This window comes from Pongo pygmaeus, chromosome 10, assembly GCF_028885625.2.
Source record: "Pongo pygmaeus isolate AG05252 chromosome 10, NHGRI_mPonPyg2-v2.0_pri, whole genome shotgun sequence".
In the NCBI taxonomy this organism is placed as follows: domain Eukaryota; kingdom Metazoa; phylum Chordata; class Mammalia; order Primates; family Hominidae; genus Pongo; species Pongo pygmaeus.
In genome coordinates this window covers 53,181,335-53,190,758 of record NC_072383.2, presented here as the reverse complement: position 1 = coordinate 53,190,758, position 9,424 = coordinate 53,181,335, and the positions used below count along the sequence as shown (strand labels likewise).

Genomic DNA, 9,424 nt, shown 5'->3' with positions numbered 1-9,424 from the left:
ACCCTACCATAGAAGTAGTGAAGAAACCTTAATTTCTAATCTCCTAGTGGATACAGTGAGGATTCCATTTGTGGGCAATGGGGATACTGGGAGTTCCTCCCTCACAGACTAGAGAGAGCACCTAAGATTCTGTAACTCTGGGAAGGGTACTAGCCTTATAGAAATTCCAGTGGGTCAACTGCCTCTTGAAGCGTGCTTAAAGTCTCTTAACAGGTTTATAAATGCCAATTTCTGGTTGGTATTATATCCACAGCATAGCACTGTCTACTGCATCAGGAGGGCTATGGAGACTTAATATACTAGACATGAGATAAAAGAAAAAACTGAAAGAAAGGGGAAAGGACAACAGAGTAAGGGAGCCAAAGAAATGGTGATGCAGTCTTCTAATAGATGTGAATGGGGAAGGAAGAAAAGAGAAGTTTAGATCCAAAATGAACAAAGAAGTCAAGCATTAAATTCCAAATGAACAGGTATACAGAAATGAAAAGTTAATGAAATCATTGTATTATCACAATCCAACAGCTCAAGAAGGAATTTAAGCTTTTTCTCCTTCCCTAGCTTCATCCTTTGGCAGCCAGTCTAAGAATCTCTGAAATTCAGGTTTTTCAGGAGATTATCTCTATCCTGAATACCTGAAGACCTAATCTAAACTGTTTTTTCTTTCTGTGAATTTCAAAGTCATAGCATTTTGTCTTAACTGGCCTTGACCTTTCTTTCTTTTTTTTTTCTGAGACAGGGTCTTGCTTTGTCACCTGGTCTGAGTGCAGTGGTGCAATCATGGCTCACTGCAGCCTCGACCTCCAGGGCTAAAGCAATTCTCCTGCCTTAGCCTCCCAAGTAGCCAGGACTATAGGTATGCACCATCATGCCTGGCTAATTTTTGATTTTTTATAGAGATAGGATCTCACTATGTTGTCCATGCTGGTCTCGAACTTCTGGACACAAGCCATCCTCCCACTTTGGCCTCCCAAAGTGTTGGGATTACAGGCATGAGCCATTGGGTCTAGCTGGCCTTACTGGTAAGGTTTTGTTGCTGGGAGGGTATTCCATAGCAGCTCATGCTGAGATTTCTAGAGAGCACCAATGTCACTACTAACTATTGATTCCTATTTATTTCTCATAGTTTTATGATTTCTTAGCTTGAGACAACAGGCTGTATTATACCTTTGTGTTGGACTTTGTCAGTACCTGTCATTCACCCTGCTCATGTTAAGTATAATCATTACAAGGTGATGGAATGAGAGAAAAGCACAAAGCTCTAAATGTTGGTTCTTGGATTTTAACCTCAATCCAGTAGGCTCATAACCCTCTCTTGGTTCAAAGCCATACAAGTCCACATTCCTTGCTCTCCAATATTTAACTGGCACCCACGGAGAAAGTACAGACTTCAAAACTACAACACAGGCCAAGAGGATAGCTGTGTTTTGTTTCCTCTGCCCTGAGGCACAACTGGATCTAGCACCAAGGAGGGCAGGATTTAACAGACCAGCACAAGACAAATCAATTTAGAGAGGTAGTTTGAACCAGGAATAAGACTGCAGTGTAGACTATAACTGGACAGAATAAAAATCCATTGTGGTTCTTCACTGAGAACAGGGGTTTTGGCCACTTGTAATGTAATTAAACCCCCATGAATAACAAAGATGATTATATGGAGGATGAGGATCTGCTTGGTGTAAGCACAGTTGTTGGAGCCTGAGGAAAACCTGGCCATCAACAAACCACAGCCTCAGTCTTTCCAAAGAGAAAGCTGGGCTTTTGCCCTTCTGGCCCATGACTGGTAGATTTACACTGTAGATCAAAGGTCTCTCTCAACAATCAAACTACTTCCAAGAAACCATAGACCTTTAAAAATAAGGACTAGTGATTTCATACAGGCTAGTAAAAATACTTTGGCTATAGCCCTTCACACATGTGTGCTTGGGTACACATACACACAGGTGGAGCTCAATAAATGTGGAATGATTAGGTATTGATCAGCAGAATTTCCTACATGAGTTAAGTCCAGACACACATCTACCAATCAGCAACTCAAATTTCCATGCCCAATACCAGGCAGCCAACCCACCAGGCAATATTTCCTTAGCTTAAAGCAGAGATTCTCAAACTGTGGTCCCTTGTAACATCAGCAGGAACTCAGAAGTGCCACTCTGGGGGCTTTTGGGTTGAGGCCCAGCAATTAGTGTTTTAATCAGCCCTACAGGTGATTCTGATGCGTGCTAAAGCTTGAAAATCACAGTTTTAGAGGTAGACATGTGAAAACAATGATGGGAAAAATAATTCAAACTCTCTTGCTTCACTTCAGCTGGGACAAACAAAGGTATCAAGCCAAAGTAAACTGTGAATGGTTTTATTTGAAAATATCTATTTCTATTTTCTCAAATTGATTGTCATTTTTTGATTGGCAAGTTCATGCTAATCAAAGTGTTAAGTGGGAATGCAAGTCGATGAGTCAGCCATCCAAGAATATACACTCTGCAAGCTCTAAGCCTGTATTTAGTCTCAAACCACCCCTCTGCACACTACAAAGATTTTGGTATAATGTATCACATCTAAAGAAAGGCACAATGTATTTCCCACTCATTGAATCCAAAAGCTGGACCTTCTTTTCTTTTTTTTTTGAGATGGAGTTTCACTCTTGTCACCCAGGCTGGAGTGCAATGGCGCCATCTTGGCTCACTGCAACCTCCACCTCCCAGGTTCAAGCGATTCTCCTGCCTCAGCCTTCTGAGTAGCTGGGATTACAGGCACCCACCACCATGCCCGGCTAATTTTTGTATTTTTAGTAGAGACAGGTTTCACTATGTTGGCCAGGCTGGTCTTGAACTCCTGTCCTCAGGTGATCCAGCCTGCCTTGGCCCCCAAAGTGCTAGGATTACAGGCATGGGCCACTGTGTCCGGCCCTGGACCTTATTTTCTAATGTTAAGTTTGAGTTCTGGGTTTAGTTGGGCAAGAATTTCTCTCAGCTGCCATCAATCCTGGCTGAAGTTAATCCCTTTCCATCACTGACCCAGGGAAAAAAATCACCAAATTTACTTACTATCTGTTAAAAATTCAAAAAGGAAGCAGATGATCAAGTCATTGAACAAAAAGCTACATGGATTAGACAAGAACATATAACTTGGCTCTAAGATGATGGAGAAGGAAAAGACATCTCATGGGTGGCTTCTCCTTAAGAGAAATGGGAATCTCAGCTTATTAGAAAAAACAATTTGGGAGGTTACTACTTTAGCTCAGAGACTGTAAACTAAACCTCTGTTGAGCAGGGGTGTGTGTGTGTGTGTGTGTGTGTGTGTGTTTGTGTGTGTACATGCACAAAGAGGAGCAAGAAGGGATGATTGGAGCAGGAATCATGTCTTCAAGTCTTCAACAACTTCCCACTGCAATCGATAAGGCCACGCCATAGAGTTTGATGTCAATGGCAATGCTCTGTGATGTCCACAACCACTGCCTTCTTCCAGCTGAAGAGGAAGTATCCTGTACCGGCCCCTGCTGCTACTGCAATGCAGAGGTACCCATTGTAGGTCATGAAGATGAGCATGAGGAAGTAGCTTATGACCAGTTGGATGATGTGCAGCACTGTTTGCAGGAGGTGAGGAAAGCTCAGCATCTGTTGCCCAACAGTTTTGTGTGTCTCCATAAGGATGGTTCCATTTGGTCCTGGGACAGGCATGGAATTGTAGTGAATGCTGACTTGTGACTTATGCAGCAGGCTGTCTCAGGCTATCTTGAGTCCTTCATAGAACATTGCTAGTAAAAACACTGCCACAAAAGCTCCAGCCATTTCTCCAGCTGTATTGATCACCAAACCGGAAAACAGTAGTTCCACATTCTTAAAGCCAAAGTAGAAGGTCATAGGCATCATCATCATGCTGCTGTCTCCTCCACCATGGCAGTGTGAGGCTGAAGTGGTTGGGTGATGGTGAGAAGGTTGCATGGTACTGTTGGAGTCCATATAGCTCATCCCCATATGGTGGAGATGATCCATTTTTTCCAGGAAAAGTTGAGAGTCAGCAGAAGATTCTTCCCAGGTCAAGTCCAGCCACTAGCGCCTCTCTCTCCGAATCCTAACCCATCACCCCCTCACGACTCTTTGAATGGCCCCTCCACTTCTACCCAGCTCGACGTGTCCACCACTGCCACCGAGGCCAAGGATTTCCCGCCCCCTTGGGCAATCTTTTTTAAAGTGTCCTTGTAGACTGCACTGGAAGCAAGCCCTATTAGGCATTCGATTTGCCTAGCCTTTCCCTCTTCCAGAGCCTCCAAAGTCTGCTTGCCTGAGGGTCATGACTAAAGCAGTGGCCTTTTATTTATTTATTTATTAATCCCATTTGTCCTGTTCCGCCTGATCCTCCTGATCACTGTTATAAAAAAATGGAGGTTGCCAAGTTCAATAGGGTTTCTAAATTTTGCTCTAGGCCTGAAGTGGATTTTTGAAGTTTTTTTCTAATGTCTGCAGCTGACTGAGTGATAAACTTATCCGTTAAGATTAGTTGAACTTCAATAGAGTCAGGTGACAGAGAGGTATGCTTTCTCAATGCCTCTCTTAGTCTCTCCAGAAAGGCGGTACAATTTTCTCCCTTTCCCTGTGTTATAGTGGACATCATTGAAAAATTTATAGTCTTCTTCCTAGTTTTCCTTAGTTCTTCCAGCACGCAAGTTAGCAAATGTCTGAGGCACCAATCTCCATGTTCAGATTCTGTGTCCCAGTGAGGGTCTACACTGGGAACTGCCTGCTGGCCTGTGGGGAATCATTCTCTTTCCTCTGTTGTCATCCTATCATTGACCTGACTGAGATACCAGAGATCACCAAACTCTCGGGCTGCAGTTATGGCAGCACTTCTCTCATTTGGGGTTAGTGTTTGATTTAGCAGTAACATTATATCTCTCCAAGTCCAATCAAAGGATTATCCTAATGCTTGTAAAACATCAATATAGCCATCAGGGTTATCTGAGAATTTACCTAGGTCTATTTTAATTTGTTTCAAGTCTGAGAGGGAAAAAGGTACATACACTCTGATTGTGCCAAATTCTCCAGAATACATCTTAAGGGCATTTTTGCCTTGGGGGGAACATTTCCCATTTGAAAAAAAGAACATAGGGATGCCGGCACCCCTAGTCATTTTCCGATGAGCATTAGTCCTAGAGTGTCTTCTATGGTCATAATGCTTATTCCTTTCCAGGGTGCGTAACCACCCATGGGCCTGTGCTTATCAGATTAGTTATGCTCACGGATACAGCAGTCCTGCACCTGTTTTCCTGCCTTTCTTGACCACAAAGAAAGGGGTCTGGGCTTCTGGATTCTAGTGATCCTTTACCAGATTGCCTAACATTGCCTTTGCACTCAGGCATGAATTCTAGAGCTGGGCTGGGTTCCTGAGTATTTTATAACAACCCAGCTGCCCCATCAAGATGAGCTCCCATAAACAGCAGTTCTTACTCAAATTTGTTTCAGAGTGGGTGTAGGTAACTTTTTGAGTCAGGATTGAGATAGAGTTTTTTTGATTCTGTGAGTACTTTAAGGCTTGGCTGAGTGCAAACAGCTTGCATGTTTGGGCAGACCAATTTTTAGGCAATTTGCCTAACTGCTTCTATAAGGGTTTCCCTATCAATTACTGAACATTTTTTTTTCTCCCCTCAATCTCCCCGGAGGAAACATCTATCGCCCTGTCCTGAAGGGAGTTCCTCCTAGGTCTTGTCTGACCTTCATATGGTAATTAAGATTTAAATCCCTCATTAGGAAACCTGCTGGGTTAAGGGGATTTTCAGTGGTTAATTTTTTTAAAATTTATTTTATTTTATTATTATTATACTTTAAGTTTTAGGGTACATGTGCACAATGTGCAGGTTTGTTACATATGTATACACATGCCATGTTGGTGTACTGCACCCATTAACTCATCATTTAGCATTAGGTATATCTCCTAATGCTATCCCTCCCCCCTCCCCCCACCCCAAAATAGTCCCCAGAGTGTGAAGTTCCCCTTCCTGTGTCCATGTGTTCTCATTGTTCAGTTCCCACCTATGAGTGAGAACATGCGGTGTTTGGTTTTTTGTTCTTGTGATAGTTTGCTGAGAATGATGGTTTCCAGTTTCATCCATGTCCCTACAAAGGACATGAACTCATCCTTCTTTATGGCTGCATAGTATTCCATGGTGTATATGTGCCACATTTTCTTAATCCAGTCTATCATTGTTGGACATTTGGGTTGGTTCCAAGTCTTTGCTATTGTGAATAGTGCTGCAATAAACATACGTGTGCATGTGTCTTTATAGCAGCATGATTTATAGTCCTTTGGGCATATACCCAGTAATGGGATGGCTGGGTCAAATGGTATTTCTAGTTCTAGATCCCTGAGGAATCGCCACACTGACTTCCACAATGGTTGAACTAGTTTACAGTCCCACTAACAGTGTAAAAGTGTTCCTATTTCTCCACATCCTCTCCAGCACCTGTTGTTTCCTGACTTTTTAATGATCGCCATTCTAACTGTTGTGAGATGGTATCTCATTGTGGTTTTGATTTGCATTTCTCTGATGGCCAGTGATGATGAGCATTTTTTCATGTGTTTTTTGGCTGTATAAATGTCTTCTTTTGAGAAGTGTCTGTTCATATCCTTTGCCCACTTTTTGATGGGGTTGTTTGTTTTTTCCTTGTAAATTTGTTTGAGTTTATTGTAGATTCTGGATATTAGCCCTTTGTCATATGAGTAGGTTGCAAAAATTTTCTCCCATTCTTTAGGTTGCCTGTTCACTCTGATGGTAGTTTCTTTTGCTGTGCAGAAGCTCTTTAGTTTAATTAGATCCCATTTGTCAATTTTGGCTTTTGTTGCCATTGCTTTTGGTGTTTTAGACATGAAGTCCTTGCCCATGCCTATGTCCTGAATGGTATTGCCGAGATTTTCTTCTAGGCTTTTACTTCTGTAAGAGGAATCCAATTTTTTTTTGGTTGCATCATTAAAAGCTTGTTTCACTTGCTTGTTTCTCAAGATATAAATAAAGGGATTAAATAATGGCATGAGCACAAATGTAGTGAGCACAGATACCCCTTTATTGATGGCCACCTCTTCTTTGGTGGAAGGCTTGATGTAGATGAAAATGCAGCTACCATAGGTGATAGAAACAAAATCATTTGAGAAGAACATGTTGAAAAAGCTTTTTTTCTTTGTTGAGCAGAGGGGAATTTGAGAATTGTTTTGATAATGTATACATAGGAAAGAATCACCCCATTAGTGTAATAATGAATGTCAATACTGCACATATTATAACCATTTGTTCTATAAACCATGTATCTGAGCATGAAATCTTAAAAAGAGGAGATGCATCACAGCCAAAATGATCAATGACATTGGAGTCACAGAATTCCAGCTGGAGGCCCATACCCAGTGGTGTGATGATAATCATCAATCCAGAGATCCAGCAGCAGAGGACAAGGGTGGCACAGACTCCATGGTTCATGATGGTCATGTAATGCAGGGGCTTACAGATGGCCACACAGCGGTCATAGGACATGGCAGCCAGGAGGAAAAACTCAGTGGTCCCAAAGAGCCCAATAAAAAAAATTTGACTGGCATAAGCATTATAAGTTATGGTATTGTCCCTTGTTGATAAGCTGTACAGGAATCTGGGAATACAGACAGTTGTGAATGAGATTTCTAAGAAGGAGAAGTTTTGTAGGAAAAAATACATAGGTGTTTTAAGAGGGAATCCATCAGGGTTAGAATGATAATGGTCAGGTTTCCAGTGACACTCAGGATGTATGTCAGAAATAAAAAAATAAAAACCAGAACTTGCAGCTGTGGGTCATCTATAAGTCCCCCCAAAAAAATCTTTTTATTTCTGTGTGATTTCCCATAACTACTTTGATATTTTAGGCAATCTTATCTAAAAATTCAAAGTGAAAATATCTAAACAGGAGAAAGGAAATAAATAGTCAAAAATTAATGAAATAGAAGACAGAAAAACAAGGATTAATGGAGTCAAAAGATAATTCTAAAAGATGACGAGTAATATTGATAATATTTTTGAGAGACTAATCTAAAAAAAGAGAAGATGCAATTTATAAGATATGAGACCAGTGACATTAATAAGGATAATATTGATATTAAAAAGTTAAAATTGAATGTATTGGAAACCATGTAGATTCAGCAAATTACATAAAGTTGACTAATTCTTCAAAATATATAATTTACCAAGGCCCACTCAAGCTGAAATATCAAACTATATACTGTATATTCATTAAAATAAATGAATATATGCTTAAATAGCCAAACAAGGAGAACTAAGAATAGTTTAATTATTGATTTCTACCACACATTTAAAAGCAAAACATTTACCAGATCTATATAAGTTCTCTTATAAAACTGATTGTTGAAAATAAAAATTATAACACCTGTTGGAATTTCCAATATACATAGACATAATATAAATGATAACAATAAAAAAGGGTGAGGAGTAAAGTATCCCATATAGTCATAAAGTTTCTACATTCTCTCTCAAGTAGTAAAACATTTATTTTAAATGACTCTGTGAAACGTTACATGTTTTTGTTATTTCTAGACTAGACACATGTACCGAAACACAAACTGTTAAGGAAAGATACAGTAAAAAACACATTAGATTAATGAAAATGGAATACTGTAACTACTCAATTGAAGGCAAGAAAATGAAAACAAAAGAAATTAAACAACAAAGGTAATGAATGAAAATCAACTAATGAAATGATAGGTTTAAGTCCAAACTTGTAAATAATTACATTTAATATAAATGATCTAAACACACTGATTAAAAGACAGAGATTATTAGATTTTTAAAAATAGCCCAACTAGATGTTGTATATAAGAGCTTCAATTCAAATGCAGTGCCATAAGTGGTTTAAAAATGAAAGAATAGAAAAAGAAATACCATGCAAACAATAATCAAAAGTATACTGGAGTGGTTATATTAATATTGGACAAAGTAGATTAACAGGTATACAGAAGAAAAAATTCTATATGGATAAATGGATCAATTTACTAAGACATAGAGATTCTGATTGTTTATGTACCTAACAATAGTTCATCAAAATATGTTGAGAAGAATTGGCAGAAATGAAAGAAGAACTATATAATTAACAATTACACTTGGACAGAACTAGTGGACTGAAAATCAAGGATATACAAGAACTAAACAACACTCTAGACCAATGGTATATAATTGATATTTATAGAACACTCCACTCAACAACAGAACACACATGCTTTTCAAGGGCATCTGGGAGAATTAAAGAGATACAGAATATCTTGCATCATAGAAGAAATTTTAACAAATTGGGAAGAATTGAGAATATTCTCTCTGTAATTTCAATTCTTTCCAAATTGGTTAAAGTTTGCTTTATGATGCAAAGTTGTGATATATTTACAAAGAACTTTTTATTGTTGACAT

General features: G+C 39.4%; 2 pseudogenes; both read right to left on the bottom strand.

The window, feature by feature from the left end:
* Nucleotides 1-2,845: 2,845 nt before the first annotated feature.
* On the bottom strand, nucleotides 2,846-4,108 carry LOC129010211 (high affinity copper uptake protein 1-like; annotated as a pseudogene).
* A 1,505-nt stretch (nucleotides 4,109-5,613) lies between these two features.
* LOC129010718 (olfactory receptor 6C2-like) lies at nucleotides 5,614-7,856 on the bottom strand (annotated as a pseudogene).
* Nucleotides 7,857-9,424: the final 1,568 nt, after the last annotated feature.